This window comes from Falco rusticolus, chromosome Z (assembly GCF_015220075.1).
Source record: "Falco rusticolus isolate bFalRus1 chromosome Z, bFalRus1.pri, whole genome shotgun sequence".
Taxonomy (NCBI): Eukaryota; Metazoa; Chordata; class Aves; order Falconiformes; family Falconidae; genus Falco; species Falco rusticolus.
In genome coordinates, this window is record NC_051210.1 from 73,803,287 (window position 1) to 73,823,301 (window position 20,015).

Here is a 20,015-nt window from a genome sequence, read left to right on the forward strand (position 1 = left end):
GCACCAGTGTGAGCAGTAGTGAGAATGCTGCCCTCCAGAGCCTAGGAAAGGTCTGACCGAAGTGGTGGTCTGGGAAGAAAAGTCAATTTCTGTCTATGAGTGAACGTCCAAATGTGTTTTTCAGAGTGTTTTGGTTTAGTTTGGGGTTTTTTTTTTTTGGTGGTGGTGGTGGTTTAACTTGGGGGTTTTTTGCTACTGAAAATAAAAGGTGTGGCTTGTGCAAATCCTTGTAAGGAAAGAGCAGGGAATTTACTCTGGATTGAGCCTGCCTGAAACTCACTGTGTCTCAGATGTGTGTTAACAGAGAAATGAAAAGATTGTGCCATAAAGTGATAGGGGATAATGAATTTAATCCACTATTATGTTGTCCTGGGAGATAAAGCTAGGGCAAGGGTATTGGCAATAACATTATGCTTTGCATGACAACAACAGCAAATACCACCTGAACGTGCTTCCCCGGGGAGAGGTGGAAGGGTCTGTTTTCAGAGAATCATCAGGAAAGTGGAGTGAGGCAACCAAGAGACACAAGCCTGAGGAAAGATGCCAGGATATTTGCAGAGAAGAACAGCATAATAGCTGTGCATTTTCTGCAGCTTGAGGTCTGCTTTCCCATTCAGTGGCCCAGCTGAACTGGACAACGCTGAGCTCTTAACCTTGTTGTGATCTTAGAAATCACTAAAGAAACTGTAACTTCAATAACATTAGTGAGAGGTCTGACCCAGAGCCTGAATGAACAAAATCTTTATCTTTAGCTTCTCTGCCTACAAGGGTAGTTTAGTTGGATGGTGATTTGCTACTGCTTCAGACATAGGAATTTTACAGGACGCTGGTGTCTCCACACTGCTGTGGAACTGGTCCTGGGAGAGTCTTCACTGGTAATCAGGCTCAACACTCAAAAGGGTTTTTGGGGGAGTGTGATGAAAACTAGAGAGGCGAGGGTCAATACCTGGAAACTATAATCAGCTCTAGAGCTAACCAGAGAATCCAAGTCTTTACTCAAACACATGAATCTTTAAGTGAAGGATGCAATGACCTGCTCTGAAGGAAGTGTCCGGCCCCCACCAGCGGTTTGGGAGCCAGGGGCACCTTCTGGTTCGTAACGCTCAGGTCTGGCTCTGGGTCTGTATGTTTTTTTCTTGTTTGTTTCATTTCATTCCTACGTGGTATTACCTTTATTGTTCTGGCCATGCTGAGCTATGTGCATCTGATGCAGGGCCCTGCATGTCCCTGTCCCCTCTGGTGCCAGAGAGCACTTGGGGTCAGTACCGTAGGGGCCATAGTAGCCCAGCAGAATGCGTGCAGGTCCATATGGCCAGCAGCAGAGTGGGGGCCAACTCCTACTTCAGCGGTAGGTGGAAAGAGAGGAGTTGGTATTCCGGATAGCTGCTTGGCAGAAGCCCCGTGGGTATCTCTATCTATGCTCCATCGCTGGGTTTTTCAGAGGTGTCAGTACTGCTTTTGCCCTACGCCCCACACTGTGCCTGGTGCTGGGGGCTGCCCACCTGCTCCCATCCTTGGGGCAGGGATGGCACGCTGTGACTCAGTTTCCCGTGGCCTGGGGAGCAGGGAGGGGTGGAGTGGGAGCGGAAAGGGGCAAGAGGGGAAGTTACAGCAGCTGGTAGGAAATCGCATTTTGGGGTGCTGCAAGGTGCCCTACCCCATCCTGTCCTGCAGAAGTGGTGTTTTGGTGTGCCAGGGGTACAGCCTGCTATGTCATGGAGACATTTTGTGGTGCTGCCAGGAAGCTCTGTTCCCATCCCAGCTTGCAAAGCTGGCATTTTTGAATGCCACAAGCAGTCCTTGCTCCATGCTGCCTTCTGCTGTGCTGGGGATCATTCTAGGGCGGGAGAGCTGGCAGCATCTTCCATCCTCTCTGCATTCCTGTGTGCAGGGTGTACAATATGGACAGTCCCGTGGCTCTGCTTCCTCCAATGCGTGATTTATGGCTGCTGCTTAGGATGTGGTCTGATTCTTACCTCAGACAGAGGGCAAGATCAGGAGTGCTGTTAGCTGTGCACGTCACCTAATGCAGGCTGTGGAGGTAATGGGCGTGGCATCCCTCGCTGTTTCTGCACCTGGGGCATGGAGCATGACTGCCTGGGGGCAGGAGCAGAGGAGTCCTTGTGGGAGTGACAAGGGAGTGCCTGGTCCCACCTGCTGTCCTTCTTCACCCTATTCCTTCCTTGCAGCTCCAAATCTGCCTGCATGGAGCACGTTTTGTAACAACCTGCTGGAACTGAGGGGAGGCAGAGCAAACCAGGAGGCTAAACAGCGTGCAAGCCCAACCCACTTGCCTATGTTGCTGTAGCAGCGTGGGTGCACAGGGTTCCCACATGCACGTCTTGGCAGTAGTTTGTATTGATGATGAGGGCAGTCAGAGACATCTCCCCCCACCCTGTCCCCCCTGTCCCCCCACCCCCGCTGGGTGTATCTGATGCGTCCTGCAAGCTACCAGCAGACTGTCAGCACAGCTCTTTTGTAGGTGAAGGGTAGGTCCAGCTTCCCATGGATGCTGCAGGCCCGCTTTGCTCTGTAAGCACTCTTTATTTGAGGCAGTGCCTAAGGGTTAAGCCACAGTAGTGGGATAGGGGTTTGTATCAGAACAAGAGGGCTTTTAAGGTCTGTGTTGGGCTAGGAGTAGAGGGAATGGATTGAGCCTTTCCCAGTGTGTTGAATTACAAAGGTCATGGAGACCCTTTTTCTGGGAGGCAATGGTGGCTGAGGTCCCTGCTGGAAGTGGGGCAGAGAGAAAAGGAATTGTGAAAGTCAGTGTGAGCAACTTCATGGGAAGCTTTAAAACCAGAATGAAAACGGGAACTGTATGCTGAGATGAATGAGTGTTGAACACAAGGCTGGGAGCCAGGAGGCCAGGACTGTAGGCTTTGTGCAGGCCTCCTGCCCGGGGAGTTTTGGGTGGTTTGGTTTTGGTTTTCCCCCTCGTATTGCATTTGCATCTGCCCCCACACATGGCACCTGAATTTGCAGCGTCACTGCTGTAGCCAGCACTTGGGCCTCTCCAGCCTTCTCCGAGCCAGTGAAGGCTGTAGAGGGTGAAAGGCAATGCCCGCAAGGGAGGGTCTCTCCAGAATGCAGAAGAGGAGACAGTCCTGAGTGCCTGCAGGCACATTTTGCCTTGACAGAAGGAGGGAATTTGACTTTTCAATGCCTGCCCAGCTAAAACCGTGGATTGTTTTTTTCATGTGAAGTTAAGGAGGAGCAGCCTGATTCTAGCTGCTTTCCTATCCCTCCTCTGCTTAACGTCCGTCTGCTCAGGTTGCCCTGTGGGGCACAGGACCAGAGGGGTCCAGCAAAAGAAGCTAGGGAGGGGGGTGGATGGCAGAGACCTGTTTCCCTTCCCACATGCAAGGCTGAAAGAGACACAGCTAGTTTCCATCTTGAGCGTTGGATGGCATAAACCAGCTGGCCACCCACCCAGGACATGTACAGAGGGCTGCAGGATGTGCTGATCAACAGGAGCAGCCCCTTGCGAGAGGCGGGGGGCTGATCAGGGCGCCAAGACAAATAGGGTTTCCAGCTTGCAGGAAGGTGAGCGCCAGCTGCGAACCACACATGGGCTTTCCAAGTTTAGCAACATGGATTTGGGTTACCAACCATAAAAAAGGGCGGTTTAGTCCTTAAAACTGTCAGCTGGGTGACGAGGCACTTGGCCATTCAGCTCCTTCCCTGGCACAGGCAGGCTCCCCCATTAAGCTTTCATTTAAAGAAATCCCACATCTGGTCTTTATGTGGATCAGATGACCTTGATGTGATTGATTGGAGCAAAGGGCTGATGCTTCATTCGGCTCCATCTAGGAGATGAAACTGGGCCCAGTAAATATGACCGTGAAGGTCAGTGCAGCCACCACCTAAGTTAGAAGCCTGGGTGGCTACTCTGCTTTTTCAAGCACCATGAAGGGAGAACGGTAGGGAGCGCAGAGCTGCTGTGAGAAGGAGAACACAGAAACGGGAAGGGGCGTGTTTGGGGGGCTCTTGAAAACCAGAATGCATCTGTTCACAGGGTAGATGGCCTGTTCTCAGGAGTGCTCTCTGCCCTGGTCCTTGTGAACCAGGAACTGGTTTCAGTTGAAGTGTCAGCGTTGTTACTTCTTGCTGCTTAACACTGACATTGAGAAGCCTGACCTCTCCATCTGTTTGTTGTCCAAATCTTATCTTCTCATCCTGTCCTCTGGCATCACCTGTGCTGCAGAAGCATGCCACTGACACAAAGGTGGGTGAATAAACTGCCTTCTCTCTGCTGACAGTTCCCGACTTGCTGACCTGAAATGTGCTATTTGGAGGCAGCAAGGTCTTGTCGCTGTACTTTGGAGGGATGCTCTGCCACTCTCCTTAGCCACCTGAGCTGCAGGAGGGGAACACAAGGCTGTTGCAAGGGATCCTCTTGGTGTGCAAGAGATGGCAGAAGCAAGGGCACCTTTGTTGTCTCTTCTTTGCTTTTCCCCCGAACCTGGCTGGAGGCAGGTGTCGTAGGTGGGGTGTTACCCCTCTGTTAGTCACAAACAGGGAGCTGGCAGGAAATAGTCACAGTCTGGCTCAAATTGGAGCAGTGTCTGTCTGCCCTAACTGGGTGTAGGGCACATCTCTCAGCTTCTCCATTGCCTGGGGGCGATGGCAGGGAGCCGGCCTTGTGTAAGAGCTCACATAGGTTATTGTTGCTCTCTCAGGGTCTCCCAGAGCTTGTAGCGATGCCCGTCTTTTCAGTGATGACATGCTGATTTAAGGATGTGCATTTAAATTGCTGGGTCTGTCCTGCTGGTAGCTGCTGAGTTTCGTTAGGTGCTTGCCCACTACTGTGACCTTGGTGACACCATGACTGTAGTGTTGGTCAAGTGTTGGCCTTGCCAATGACACATGGTGAGAACTCTGGATCTCCCCCTCTGCCTCCCTAGGAGGGACCCCAGGGACTGGAGCATCCTGATGAGAGGAGGGGTGGTGTGCAGGGGAAGCTGCTGGAGCCCATGGGACCCTTGGTTTTCTTTGCCCTGAGAAGGGGAAAAAGGCTCTGTGTGTACATGGTGAGTATCAGGAATGTTAAAATACAGGGAGAACCATCAGATCTGATATGCAGTCTTGTGCTTTGGCAGAAAATTGTTCTTTGTCTCTATTAATACATGACATCTGAGCCCAAAACATTGTCCCTCCCTCCCTCCCTGGCCAAAGGATGGTTTAGTCTGGCCTTAATTTCTGGGTGCCAGGGCCCCCTGACCCTGCTGGGGCTGCGTGACCCTGCTGGAGACTTGATGCTCAACTGACTTGCCCTATTGCAGCACCAGCAAGGGTTGTCCGAAGTACTCTGTGTGTGCCTGTGGGCAAAATGCTGCGGCTGGCCAAGCATTCCTGGGTGGAAGGGACGAGAGCCCCTTGTCAGAGTGGCTGTGACAAGTGGAAGGTGGAGAGGAAGGGGTGAGAGAAGGGCCTGTGACTGATACTCTTAATTTGCTCCTGTAGTCAATGGGAAATAGATGCTCCAGCTGCAACAGTCAGAGGTGCAGATCCATGACCGGGTGTGCTGCACAGACTGGTGTTTCATGTGCGCCGGCGCTCTCGTGTGCTCCTTGACACAGATGGATGTGCTTTGGTACACAGAGCCGCTTGCCGGCTGGGAGGTGTGTGCCGCAGCTCTCGCTGGGCTCAGCGCAGCTGTGGTGTGCGGTCTTCCACTTACCGCCTCCGTCTGCTCTGGTCCCCTTCAAGAAGGGGGCTGAGGTTAGCTGGAGAGCCTTCAAGATGAGTGATGCTGGGGGAAAGATGAAGGGAAGGGATGTGGGGCAAAGCTCATTTGAGCTTCAGCCCTGCCAGGGCATTAGGGGAATTGCTAGTTGGAGAAGCAGCCTGCAGAGAACATGTATATATAGCATAATGTGCGTGACTCGTACTGTCCAGATTCAGGAACTGACCAAGCCTGTGGGCCTTGCATGGGCAGTGGCACTAGCTGATGCCAAGTGACTGTAGCTGTGCTTAGAAGAAATCCCTTTCTGGATCCCAGGAGTCTCTCCACCCTGGACAGCCAAACTGGGAAGAGGCACAGGCTGGGAGGGGGCACATTTGGCTGTACCCAGACCCAGGTTTAGTTGGCAGATGGCTTGCCTGGGGGTCTGAGCTGCGGCAGTGCTGGGTAACCCTCCCACAGCCAGTGCTAGGAGTCAGGCTGCTGCAGGGCTGATAAAGCGAGTGTTTGCCTGGAAGGCAGCTTTGGAGCATGGAGGCAGCCCTCGCCCAGCATCGCTCCTTATCTTGGCAGTGCTGGCACTTGTCATGGCAGCACTCCTGGCCTGCCTTTCTGCCCCATCTCCCTGCCACGGACTTGAGCCGGCGGCATCATCTCTGCCCCTTCTGCCGCTGGTTGCTGCAGGAGGTGAGGGCTTTGGCACAGCCTGCCCAGGCTCCCTGCCCAGTTCACTGCTGTGCGGAGTTTGTGGCATTGCCCTGACAGATGCGGCCAGGTTGCACACTCACACGTGTGTGTGTGTGTGTGTGTGCACACAGCTGTGGCAGAAATGGGTGAGTCAGGCAGGAGGAGAGGGTGAATCACAAGGGAACGAGAGCCAGTGGGAAGCAGGAGGCAGGTGCTTGCCCAGGGCTGGGCTTTAAGGGAGCCCAAGGGCATGGCAGCCCATGCTGGGTCCCTGGGCGATGTGGTGAGGGTGCTGGAGGAAAGCTGGGAAAGCCACAAGGCTTAGCAGGTGGAGGCAGTGCCTGTGGCTTGGGAATGGGCCAGGATCCAGCTCAGCCACGTGTCAAACCCATTCTCTGCCTACGTCTCCTCCAGCCTTGGGTATGTTGCTGCCCTGGAGTGTCCTGGGGCATCCTCTGTACTGAGGTTTCCCAGGAGGGACCCAAGACAGGCACTGCAAGGGAGCAGTGTGGTGACCAGGTATGGGGTGGATCTTTGTCCTCACACAGACAGTGAGGTGTCCAGCCAGCTCTGGGCAGGCTGAGCAGGTCTCTTGTGGTCAAATCTTGCCCAGTAACCTTCCCATCTGCTCTGAAAGAGTGGTGAGAGGATGGAAAAATGAATGATCCCTGATGGGGCGGCAGAGTGTGATAAACAGATAGCTCTGAATTAAGTGAATGCAGCCCAGGGAAAGAGCTGGGAGGGATGATGCACTGCAGATCTGGGGCCATGGTTGGTCATTCGCCCTGAAATCCCTTGTGTGGTGTGGATGCTGCTGCAGATCCTCTGTGTGTGTGTGAGTGCGTCACAATGGCTGCTTGCCTCATCCAGGGACCTGCCCTGGGCTGTTTGAGTTTCCGTCTAGCCCAGCTGGTCGGTGCTGAGTCTGAGTCCTAATGGTCCTGCTCATCGCTCCTGAGGGCTGGTCCCTTGTGGGCGTGATGGAGGTAGGCTTGGTGTCAGTGCCACAATGGTGAAGCCAAAGCTTTCTCTATTTAGGGCCAAACTTCTCAGAGCAGGTACTCGGGACTTGTAGCTCGGGGTAACCTAGGTGTGTTGCAGCAGGCACTGGTATTGCCACCAGCCACAGCAAGGAACAAATACTTGAACAAAACCAGCCCCACTGGTCTCAGTGTTGAGGTAAGTCTCTTTTTTTCAATATCCCCGAGGTGTGTAGGTGTCTGCTACTCAGTGCTGGCAGTAGGTACCTCCTGTCCTCCCTGTTGGCACCCTTGGCTGGGCAGGATGGAGACTAGCAGGCTCCAGCAGCCTCCACAGATGTGCTGGAGCTCTGGCCCTGCCGTGGGGCTTCTGGTGTGCTGCAGCAGAGAGAGGCTGGGGGCAGCGGGTTTGTGTAGCCTGGGAAAGGGAAGGCAGCGAAGGGAGTTCTCACTGCTGCTGGCAGCTGTGGGTTTGGAGAGGAGCCGGAGCTGGGCTCCCCTGGGAAGTGCCCAGGGACAGGATAAGAGGCAATGGCACACAAGGGAAATTCCAATTAGATATTAGGAAAAATATTTCCCCACAAGGGTGGTTAGACTCTGGAGCAGGGCCCAGAGAAGGGAGGCAGTTTCTGTGTTTGGAGACTTTCAGCCTTTGTCAGGGGCAAACCCTAAGCAACCTGCTCAGGCTTGGCCCTGCTGTTAGCAGAATTGGACTGACCCCCCCCCCCCCCCCCCCCCCCCCGAGGTCCCTTCCCACTGTTGTTCCCCAGTTCTGCAGTTCTCAGGGCACTTGGCAATGGAGCATCTTACAGCCTGTTGGACTGACCAGCTTGGAGGCCAGCGGAGGGCTTAGGGGCGTTGTTCTGTTCCTCACCTTTTCCTGGCTTGGTCGTTTCATCTGTACGGTATTAGCGGTGCCAGGAGATGGAGGCGCTGCCTTAGAAGCATTTCCCATCTCATTGATTCACCCCAACCTATCTTAGCTGGACAGCGCATCTCTCCAGAGGTCTGTATTATTCCCTCCCTGCGCAAGCACAAAAAGCCTGTTGGCAGGGAAGCACGGGGTGTAAACCATCCGCCCTGCTCTGCTGGCAGTGCAGAGCCATGGTCTGTAGGGGGGTGCTGGCATTGTCGGGACGTTGGGGAGGATGCTGGCCCCCAGCCCTCCGGCTGGAAGGGCTCCAGGCTTATCTTCCCTGTGGTGCCTGTCCCAGAGACAGTGGCGACTGCAGGGGAAGTCACCAGTAGCCTTTTTAAAGGCTCCAGCTGCCTGACCATCCCAAGCAGATGGAGGCTGAGATGAGCCCAAAGGACTGTCTGGAAAGAATTACTTGCTCCCAGTATTTTCTGTTTCTTTGCCAGCCTTTTATTCTCATGGCTGCTCTTTTTCCTGATCCTGTCCTTCTGCAAGGCTGGCTGCTGGCAGCCTTATCAGCCTTGTCTTCAGAAACAACTTTACTCTGTTATTTATTGTATCTCTGAGCTCCGACCCTGGTGCCTGATGCTGCAGAAGCCCGTGTCCAGTGTGTAAATATTCAAAGGGTGTTCAGTGTTTGCCCCATCCCATCTGCAAGAGTAATGAACCAGAGCAAACAGGGCTGCGTGTAGCCATGATGCATGGGCAGAGCTGACCTGCAGTAGTAGCTACATCTGCCTCCTCGTCTGGCAGAGGCTGGGAGGATGTCCAGCTCCCAGGTGCTTTTTATGTGGGTTTTCAAGGTCTAGGACATTCCCATGAGCCTGTGTTAGTCCCCAGATTGCTGCGCAAGTTGCTTCTTTCAGCCTCTCCCTTGGGCTTATTGATGCTGGGCTGCCATCTCGCTCAGAGCCCTGTGCGCTCTCCCTTGGCCATCTGCTCATGACTCAACACCGCTCTGGGCACTCTTGCATTACTTGGATGTCCCTATTACAACACCCGTGCGCACTGAGAGCGGCAGGGTCCAGTGGTCTGAGCCAAGAGGCCCCTGGGGTCCATTCTCAGCTGCATGGGTAAATCACTGCATGGCCGGGAATGAGCTTGTTCCTGGCAGTCCATGGAGAGCCCGTGGGTCCCTCATAGGCTCCATCTCCTTAGGAGGGTCAGGTCTTGCGGGACATCTGTGTCCCCAGTGGCACAGCTGCCACCCGGGCTGAAGGTCTTTTGGACCCAGCTGCCATAGTGAAGCTGGTTTCTGAGGTCTCTGAGCTTTGTGTGCTCCTGCAGAATCAGCGCAGCAATGTATGTGGCAGCAAGCAGAGTTTGCGTGGGGGCCTTCGTGTCTTGCAAGGACTGACGTGGGGGCTCATGTCCTGTGCACAAGCGTTGTCTGGGGATGCAGCTGCGTCTCAAGCCAATCCCTGTTCACTGTCACCTCTGTGAAAAGGGAAGATGCTGATGTGCCAGTGCCCCAGTGCCATGTAGTCCCTGCAGGCTGCACCTGCCAGATGCCCCTGAGGGCACGTCCTCTCTGGCCTCTTCCTGACCTGAAGCACCAGCCGAGCCTTGGTTTCCTCTGCCTCCGTGCAACATCTAGGTGCCAGGTGGATTCCCCCTTCCATCCCAAGGGCATTCCCCAGCCACGTGTGCTGCTGGGAGCCCTGCCAGCCCTGCAGGAGCCTGGTCCTTGTGAAGGGGGTGGCAGGTGCACCAGGCAGAGGGCCCTGCTGTTGGAGGGACCCTGCAGGTGATTCAGAGTGTGTGGACACGGAGGCTTGCCAGTTTCAGGGGATGAAATAGGAGCTAGGCTGTGTCTCCCACTGCCCTCTGTATGGATATACTTGCAGTCAGACATCCTGGTCCCTCGTGTCCCCTCATTTCAAAGGGGGTCGTGCGTGCGTGTGTTTGCCTCCATTACAGGCAACAGCGTGAGAGTTCAGGTGACAGCTGTGACACCCTTTTCCTGATGCCAGCAGGATGTTTCTCTCATCTTCAGTCCCATGAGAAGAGAGACTTTTCCGTGACAAGGCACAGGACATTGAATTCATGGTGGAAATCCCCTTTCCCTGAGTAGCCCTGGCTGTGTCCAGCTCTTGACAATCAAAGGTGGACAAAGACTCACCCTTATGGCCTGAATCCCTGCCCAGCCTGTGTTGCTGCTCTGGCCTGTGCTAGACTTGAGACTTTCTTAAATCGCTGCTGGAAGAGGGTGAGTTGGGTGGGTGTGCACGGCCATGTGTGTGTGTGTGTGTGTGTGGTATCTCCTCCCTCTGTGCCACACAGATGTCTAGCACAGGGAGTGGAAAAGATGCTGAATGTCTGCACAGCTGCAGCAGCTTTATCTGCAGGCTGCAGCTTGGTAATGCTGAGCTGGAGGCAAGAGTGCCTGTGCCCGAGCACCTCCCTTGGAGGGCTCTTGCGGTAAGAGGAAGTGTATTGCAAGAGTTGCGGTGGAGACGGGCAGTTCCCATGGAGTAAGTGCAGCGTGCACAATCCTTGCTGCCCTCCCCAGTGCAGGCACTTCACCTGCTCCCTCTTCCCATGCGTAGCTTTGATGCCTGTGGTAGGGAAAGGTGACATTGCTGTGGCCCTCCCCAGATGGCTGTCAGGGACTCATCAGTGGAGTATGTGTGAGGAGGCTTGGGCTGACAGGGTTGTAGGTGTGTGGCAGTCAGGGATGAGGGGAGACTGGGGTGAGTTATGGTATGAGCTGCAGCAATCGGGAGGCAACATAGCCCAGGTAAAGAGCTGGGGACACTGAGGACATGCAAGGCAGGATCTGGTGGTGGTGGTGGAGGATGGGGTTGGGGTGGGAGCCAACAGGAGCACACTTGTGGGGATGCAGAGGCCAGCTGCCATGTGAAGGTTGTGGGGAAGGTGAAGTATTGTGCATCTGCGATCAGGCGGTGTGGATGGCTACAAGGCATCAGGGTGCAGAAGGAACTGGCTTGGTAAGGAGGGAAGGTGGGGCTGTGGATGACTGTGGTTGTATGTGATGGTGACTGGAGGGAGAAGAGAGGAGACAACAGAGCAAAAGGGCTCCCATCACCTGTTGGTTGCTGTGCTGTCTTCTCCGGGCTTGGAAAGCATCACCCCACTGCCAGAGCTCCCTGTCAGAGGCTCATGTTTCCGTACCTGGCTCATAGTGATGGAGAGTGGGCTGGGCTGTTCACGCCGCATGGTTAGATCACACTTCCCATAGCACATAGCCTGGGACATGGAGCTGATGGAATGGGAGTTACCAGTAAGCTACTGCCTTTCCATTGGGGTTGAGTTAAATGGGTCAAGATAGGGTTTGCAGGGCTTCTGATGCAGACGCCAACCCCAGGGCATCATTCCTCTTCTTGGGACATCAGGTAAAAAGGACTGTTAATGCTAACATTGGTGCATCGCTTAGTACAGTAAGGGTCTAGTCCTGCTTGGACCTGGGGTATGCCTCCCTTGAATAAACGTCCTTCCTGAGCTTGAAACTTGGCACTGTGTTGGTGCCCTGGTCATGGCTGGAGACCCCAGGCGTCATGCAAGCACAGAGCAGAAGTGATCCCTGCCCCTCTGCCAGGACCCATTTGCCTTCTCGCGGCCACCCTGTGACTGGCTGCACAGGCACGTGACTTTGTAATCTTCAACGGTGGAAAATTTTCCATCAGTTGCAGTTGGCACCAAGGTCTGGAGTGAAGCAGCCGGTCTGCATGGTCGTCTGGTGGCTGAGGTCTCTGTCCCTCAGGCCACAGCCCCTGGAGAGGGTCAGGACTGAAAGGGAGCTGGCCAACATGTCCCTGTGCCTGGGTGGCCAGGGGCTTGCTTTCACTGCAGGCACTATCTTTGTCACCCCGGGGTGACTGCCCAGGCTGCCGTGCCGCTGCAAGGCCAGCACCAGTGGGCTCCGCGGACGGCCCTGGCAGTGGGGCTTGCGGGCGCCGAGCCGGCTGTGCCTTCCCCCCGGGAGCAGTGGTGCGCAGCAGCTACCCCGAGGTGAAGAGACACAGCTTTTTATGAAGTGGAGCCAGCCCAGAGGAATTTTCCACTTGCGGCCAGCTGTTGTCCTGGGCCTGGCTTGCGTCCTCCAGCACTTCTCACCCGGTGCTGCCTCGGGGAGGGAGGGAAGTGGGGCTGGCCCACCTTCCGAGTCCCTGTGCCGGGCAAGAGGGTGCCACCGGGGCTTGTGGGGCTGCATAGCTGCGGTGGAGCCCAGCAGCATCCTGATGCCTCTGCAGGGATCCTCTTGGGCAGCGGAGAGTTTTCCCCACCCCCAGCTCTGCCGCTGCCTCTTTGTTTTCTGGCAGAAGCCTCTGTGCCTTTTCATTGCCGTTGAGGCGCCGAGCAGGAGCCTACATGTGCCGTGTGTGCGTCTCACTGGGAATGTGATGTGGGCTGGCAAGCCTGCCGGGCCGGGCATCTCCCTCGCAAGGCTGCGGAGGCCAGCTAGCAGCTTCAGGGGTCTCCTTTCCGTGGGCTGTTCCTCCGGCTGAGCAAGGCTTGGAGGCCGCTGGTTTCCTCTGCAAAACCCTCTTTTGCACTGACAGCGTTTCTGCACCTTGCCACAAGTGGAGTAAGTTGGATGGGAAGGGGCCAGTCCTCAGCTCGGCTCCACTGGGGGCTTGGGCTCTCTGCCGTGGTCCTCCCTCGCCCTTGCTCCCGCTGAGAAGGCACCTGAGATTAGAGCAGCACCAGGGGCTGCAGAGCCGGATACGGTGGTGGCTGAGGATTGCTTGTGCTGCGCCTGCCTCTCCTTGTATTTGATCTCTCGACTTCCAGCGGGGATTGAATTCCTGTGCTGGATTCTGGGCTCGGCTCTTGTGAAAGGATCCAATTATTTCAGAGCTTTGAGCATCTCCATTTGCTGCCCATATTTGCGGCGCCCGGGTCTGTGCTGGCTGGAATTCCAAGTGATTAACGTGGCTGTGACATCCCTCCTAGGGGTGTTATCTTTGCTCGCTGTCCCCCACCGCCCCCCTTTTCTTCCTCCGGCAGCGAGCAAGCGAGACAGGCAGGCAGAGACAAAGGTCTGTCCTCAACCTGGGCTGTCCTCCCCGTGAGCGGCTGCTGCATGGGATTTCCCTGCCCTGCCTGCTGCAGGTTTCCTGGGCTCCCGGTCGAATGCTGGAGCTGGGCGGCCGTGGGCTGTGTCGCTGAGGTTTGAGCCTGCTGGTGCTGGGTGGGCAGGGGGTGCTGCTGGCTTTGGAGAGCTGCCTGATTGTCCTGCCGGATTTTAAGCTGCTTGTCATTCTTTGACTGCGCTTTCCTGGGGAGAGGGGCAGCCGTGCATGGAGGGGAGGCTGGTGGGGTGGGGGGGTGGGATTGGACGTGGGGGAAAGCTGTACACAGGTGGCCGTTGCATAGCAGAATCTGCCTGCAGACCCTGAAAGCCCCCCTTCCCAGCTGCAGGCTATTGTCAGCGTCGCTGCCTGCACACAAGGCACCCGGACAAGGTGTGTGTGGAGGCGATCCACGCCAGGACACGGGGCGTCAGAAGAAGCAGGGGTAAGCCCCTGGGCTGGGAGCTCTGCTCTGGCTCCCTGAGCTCGTGGGAGAGGTTTCATTGTGTTATCCTGGCTTGGCTGAGCAGAAGGGCTCAGTCCCTGTGGCACCTGTGTGTGGGTCTGGGGAGGCACCACACGCTGCTGGGCAGACCATAGCTCCTCAGGCACCTGCTGCAGCCTGGAGCCCCGGCAGGGTGCCCTGCGGAGAGGGCTGGTCTGTCCCCAGGGGCTTCTGCATCCCATCAGTGCCCCCTCCCACGGGATGGGACAAGTGCAGCAGCGGCAGCAGTACCTCATGCACATGGGTTCTGGGGGCAGAGGGGGGTGTCGGGTCTGTCTCTGTCGAAGCTGTCTCTGGTGTTTCCTAGGAGCTTGTGCTCCTAACGTGGGCACTGCCTCTTGCCCCATCCTTCCCCTCTGGGCTGGGGCTTCCTCCTTGTTATCAGCACAGGGGCCGTCACATAGCAAGGCTCTGCGGCTGCATAAATCTGGCACAGTAGGAGGCCTCCTGAGCCCCGAGAGCAGCAATTGCCCTTGCAGTGGGGCAAGGATGTTTCCTCCCTCTGCACCCCGCGCCTCCCTCCCTCTCCCTTGTTTCCACCATGTGTAAGCTCCTTTCCCCCCAAGCCTAAATTGTAGGGGAGTACCAGAGCCACATCCACGCTGGTTGTCTTTCCCTGCAGGCAAAATTTTCTCCTCTAGCATCTCTTTAACCAGCTTCTCTCCAGGATTCCCACTTCTCCAGTGGATGGTGCTGGAGGAGATCCCCAGCCTCTCTCTCCTAGTGGTAATATGCCCTGTGGAGAAACCCTTGTCTGATGGCAGCATTGCTGCTAATGTTGCTGTCCTTCAGGGCTGTGATGGAAACTTACTGCCTGCTGGTGTTTCTCAAGCTCTGCTCTTAACCCAGAAGCTCCTTGGCACAGGCTTGCACTTGCACTGGTTAGATTTCCTTCCTTCTCCTTGGGTTCATATAGGACCAGTGGAACTGTGATTTATCCTCCAGGCAGTCTGTTTCCAGCAGTTTATGTTGCTGCTTCTCTTGCCTTGTGCTCTGGTCCTACCAAGGATGATTATTTGCCCTCTTGTAATGACGCCCCTTCTTCTTCCTAGCTGTGTGGCTCCTGCTTCATCCCCAGTGAGGCTGTGAAGGTCTCTTTAGTACTTCCCAGGAGAGGGAGCAGGAGGGAAGAAGGCAGGCAGCAAAAGCCTCTTTGGGGTTGGATTGGGTTTTTTTTGTGGTTTAAAGGGTGCAAGGATGCATCTTGGCCCTGCCAGGCCCCAAGCATGGCATTGTGCCCTAGGCAGCGATGCCCAGACCAAAGCCTCTCGTGCACTGGCTGTGTGTCCCCTTGACCCAGTGGCAGTGCTGCTCTGCGGAGCCGCATGGATCCCCAGTGGGTAAGCGTGGCCCCTTCAGGCACAGCTCTTGCTCTCTCCCTTGCACCAGCGCTGCACTGCCAGCCCTGCCAGACTCCCTTTTCCAAAGGCTCTGCTGATCCTGCCCTGCAACAGATGCCCCCGCCACCCCAGCTGGCAGAGCTGTCCCCCCACCTATCCCACTTTCTTTCTGACTACTACAGTGCAGTTAAAGCAGCAACAGTTCCTTCTGCAGGCTGCAGCCCGGCGTGCGGTGCAGCTGCTGCATTGCCCAGCCAGGCACCCTTCCTCACCCGCCACCCTGCTCTGTTGCCACTAGACTGAGATCATGGTTTGTTAATCCTGGGTTGCCCCTGGATGTGCTAATAGGAATGAAACCAGCAGGTAAGCCAAGTCCCCGACCTGCTACAGGCCTGGCTGTGTCATCCTGTATCAGGGTCTGGTGGCTCAGTGTCCCTGGGGAGTGCGGTGTCTTTGCCCAGTGCCTCCCAGCAGGTCCTTTGGAGTTGGGTGTTCTTGGCTGTTGAAGCCAGACCATGATGGGCAGGGTGAAGAGAGGAAAGCTGTGCCTGGCATAGCTCTGCACTCAGGTGCTGGGAGATGCTGGCAAAAGCACAGGCCCCCCCCTGTCCTCTGAGCATTGAGGGGGGGGGCTGGGAGCTTGGCAGGAGCAGGACAGAGAGCAGGAGGAGTTCTGGCTGGGCTTCCTCCAACCGGCAAGGCCCTTCGAGTCCTGTCTTAGGAGTCAGAGCAACAGCACAAGCGGAAACACTGGCAAAATCACCATCACTTGGGCGTAGGAGGGGCCAAACCCTCGGTCTGGGCACATGGAGCCCCCAACCCACTCCATGTGCTGCATCCAGGGGATGGTACCTCTGCTGCCCAGCTGAGCTGGTGAGGACCTGGACCCATCCAGGTGGCCAGAAGTAGGGCTCTGGAGATGCCTGGCTCAAGGGCAGGTGAAGGGAGAGGTGACCCCCTGCTGTTTCCCCATCCCTGCTTAGAGTGCAGGAGTCCCTTGTCCCTGTGTTGGTCTCTTGCTGCACAGGGTGGCAGTGGGCTCCCGCTGGGAGCTGTGAGAGGCTGAGCTCTCACAGGGAGGAACTGCCCTGGGAGGCAGAGCCAAACAGCCAAGAGATGCATTTACAATGGGCTGTGGAATCCTGGCATTTCCTAGCACAATGCTTCAACTGACAGTGTTCGGTCTGGCAAAACGTGGTGCAGCCCCTTGTACTTAGGTGCAGTACTGGCTAGTGCTGGCATCACCTGGTGACTGGTGTTGAGGTCTCAGCTGGGATGGATTTGTAGCGTCAGCCTCTTGTGATGGACCCATTCCCCTGAAAGGCAGCTTCTGCTGGGGAGCAAAGGGCTGTGACTGCGGAGGGATGTGGAAAACAGAAAGAAAGGATGCAGGTGAGACTGCCTATTTGCCCTGGCATGGACACGCGCAGGAGGGATGTGGCTTTCTCTCACCACACCATGCTGACTTTTGCTGCTGGTTGCTGACGTTGCTTCCTGGTGGTTGACTGTGCCACACAAGTTGTGGTACAAACCTCCTCCAGGGATGGAGGAGGGAAGCAGCAACCTTCCAGGCAGGGAGAGTGCAGTGTGTTACTACCTCAGCATCTGCCCACAGCTGTGGACATTCATTTGCTTTTCTACCTGCCTTGGTACAGGCCCCATGTGGGGTACCAGGCGGAGCTGATCTTTACAAAGAGCTTTTTTGAGGTTTTGGACCAGAGGTTTGTTATGCTGTGATATTGATTTGTCCTGCTGGAAGTGCTCCTTGGGCGTTGGTGTATTGTGTCTCTGTTCTGGCTGGTGGCTGGTCACTGGCAGTGGCCTTTCCCAGCACTGCTGGTGGTGGCTTCTGGGCTGGCTGAGTCTTGGTGACTGGCTGTGACTGCCTGTTTATTACAAGTCTTACTGGAAATGTGATGAAAGCACAACCTGTTTCCTGGGGCAGGCAAGGTCAGGCAGCAAGCACAGTGAGTGACCTGCTGAAGCTGGCTTCCCACCTGAAACACAATGGGATGCAGAACTTGCTGAACCAGGGTGCCAGAAAGGGGGTGCACTTGGGTGTTCAGTGCTTCTGCGCATCCCTGCAGGGATTTTGTTCATCTGCCTGGCCCTGTTGTTCCCAGCCTTCAGGGAAGTGCTTGCTGCTGGGTGGGGATGCCCAGTGGGACAGATGGTGGTTTCCTTCCAGACAGCTGCTGTAGTGAGCCCTTGGCTGAGGGCTGCACGGGGAGGTCATGGTCCCTAGTGATGGGTAGTGTTTCCTCCTTCACCTGGAGGTTCCTGGGCCAGTAAAGCTCATGGGCTGCCCCTGCCACAGGGGGGCTGAGGGTGTAGGCGCCCAAGGGCTCCTGCCCACTGTGAAGGTGTCGCACCACCAGCTGCTGCCTGAGCTGATGCCCCTCCTTGCCCTCTTCCAGACTTCGAGGCTGTGGTGCTGGTAGATTGTGACCACAGAAGAGCTGTGTTGCATCTGTAAATCTCTATTGTGCATCAAGGACATATCTGAGCAGGTGAGTGCTGTGCACACGAAAGGACTGCTGTCTTTGGGCTGGGGGAAGCTGGTAGGGGGGCCATTATGGCTCAGGGCTGTCAGGCTCCTGGTTTCTGTCTTCCCTGCCAGGCATCTCTTACTGGAAGAAAACAATTGCAAGCTCTTCTCCTTGGCATAGGGCTGGAAAGTGTCTTGTGCTGTGGGTGAAAGGGACAGGAGGTGGACATGAGACCAGCAGCTAACTGGAGGCTGCTGGTGATCTGCAGTGTCATGGAAAGCAAGGCATGAAATGGTCACCAGAAAGAAATGGGGTTCTGTTCATATGCAAGGGTTTCATACAGGAAGGCATGCAAAAAGGTTATAAAATACAAGCCAGGTATGAAAGTTCACAGCATAGCTTAAAGTGTTTGTGGTTTAAATGGAAATCAAGGTGATAGCATTGCCTGAGGTGGCCTTTGGGTTTGGGAGGTTGGGCGAGGCGGAGCCTCAATGCTGTCTGCTCTGCCTGTGTGACCCCACACAGGCAGTACCCTCCTGTCCTTCTTCTAGAAAGCATCTGAATCACTCCAGCCCTGCCTCTACTACTTTCCTTCCCCTCAGAGCCACTGAGGAAACCGAAGAGCTGTAGAGGACGGTGCAGAGGTTCGGGGGCACACCGTGATGGTTGGAGCCATTCCACGGCAGCCACGTCGCTTCTGGGGGGTGCCTGGCTGGCAGGTGTCTTCAGCTAGTTGTGCCAACGACCGCCTGCTGAGGGACAGGGAAGTTAATCCGGAGCAAAGTGGAGTTCTGCTGCAGAGGGGTGAGTGCAGAGGGCAGCCAGGACAGGCTGCGTTGTGGTAGATTATGCAGAGAGGTTGAGGTTGGAGGTCATCTGCGTCCAACCCCCTGCTCAAGCAGGGCCACCCAGAGCCATTGCCCAGGACCATGTCCAGACAGCTTTTGAATATCCCCAAGGACAAAGACAACCTCTTTAGGTAACCTGTTCCAGTGCTCAGTCACTCTCACGGTAAAAAAAAAAAGTTTCCTGATGTTCAGACAGAACCTCCTGTTTGTGCCCATTGCCTCTTGTCCTGTCACTAGACACCACTGGAAGGAGCCTGGCTCCATCTTCTTGGCACCCTCCCTTCTGGTATTTATGTACATTGATAAGATCCCCCTGAGCCTTCTTTTCTCCATACTGAACAGTTCCAGCTTTCCAGCCTTTTCTCTAGGAGAGATGCTCTGGTCCCTTAATTACCTTCGTGGCCCTCAGGTGTGGCCTCACCAGTGCTGAGCAGAGAGGAAGGGTCACCTCCCTCAACCTGCTGCCAATACGGTGCCTAATGCAGCCCAGGACACTGTCATCCTTTGTGGCAAGGGCACATTTGCTGGCTTATGGTCAACTTGGTTTCCACCAGGACCTCCAGGGCCTTTTCTGCAAAGCTGATTTCCAGCTAATTGGTGCCCAGCATGTCCTGGTGCATGGTTAATACCTTTCATTGCTTCTTTTAAACAAAATCCCTGGGCTCAACCACCCAGTCCACCACTTTCCTGTCCTCATCATAGTGACGTCAAAATACCACATGCAGCCTCTCTGTCCGGATAGCCTTGACCCACTTGGAGAACCAATTCCCCTATTGCTCATCTGCCCCTAAGCCTTTTCTGTGCAAGAGCATGCAGAGCTGCAGGTACAGGCAAAGGGCAGAGCTGCCAAGCATGGGCACATTTGTCAGGCTCTGGAGCTTCTTGGTCTCTGGTGACTTCTCCTGCATCTTCTGAGCTCTTGCAGCCATTTCAGTATTTGTCATGCCAGAAAAATTCATGGTCAGGATTCCCACAGCTCTCAAACTGGGCTGAAAAATCCTAAGTGAGGTGCCGTGCAGCATGGACGTGGTCAGGCCCTCAGGGCAGATGGTACAGGAGCCCATGGTGGGCTCTGCAGCCTCTGGTACCACCCAGGTGCTAACTGAGGTGGTGGAGGTCCATGGTCCAAGCTGGCAGAGATAGCTGTCGTGGTGGGTCAGGGTCCTGTCCCGGCCATGAGGCTGGCAGCACAGGGCACCAGCCCTGCCTCGTTCAGTGCATGTGGCTGGGACAGATCTTCTTGGCAACTGCTGGGAGATCTTGTTGCTGTTGCCTAAAGGGGTGATTACAGTCCTGAGCCCCTGCGACTGGTCTGACTTGCCTGACTCCTGTGCTCCAGAACAGCACAAGCACATCACGTCCCTGGCAGAGGGCAGGTCTCCTTTTCTGCACTTGTCCAGACTTGTCCCCAGTAGTCTCTGGCCCAGCTGGAGACTCCTCTCCGTGCCCAGGCTGGGAGGGAAGTGCTGATCCTGCATGTGGGTGTCACCACAGGGTTCCCCCGAGAGCCACACCAGCCTGGTTCCTC

At 55.6% G+C, this 20,015-nt stretch overlaps 1 protein-coding gene across 6 annotated transcripts in view; it reads left to right on the forward strand.

Moving 5' to 3' along the window:
- FAM214B (family with sequence similarity 214 member B) overlaps positions 1-20,015 on the forward strand; it is a 42,043-nt gene that overhangs the window by 14,049 nt on the left and 7,979 nt on the right. For 3 of the 6 annotated variants that reach the window (XM_037374189.1, XM_037374183.1, XM_037374187.1), the window contains one exon: positions 18,242-18,443. The exons of 1 other annotated variant lie outside the window; for it this stretch is intronic. The gene's annotated coding sequence lies outside the window, so the exon portion shown is untranslated. Of the gene's footprint in view, positions 1-4,015; positions 4,229-15,840; positions 17,661-18,241; positions 18,444-20,015 lie in introns of those variants that run through there. 2 more of the 6 variants (XM_037374184.1, XM_037374186.1) reach the window with 2 other exon arrangements.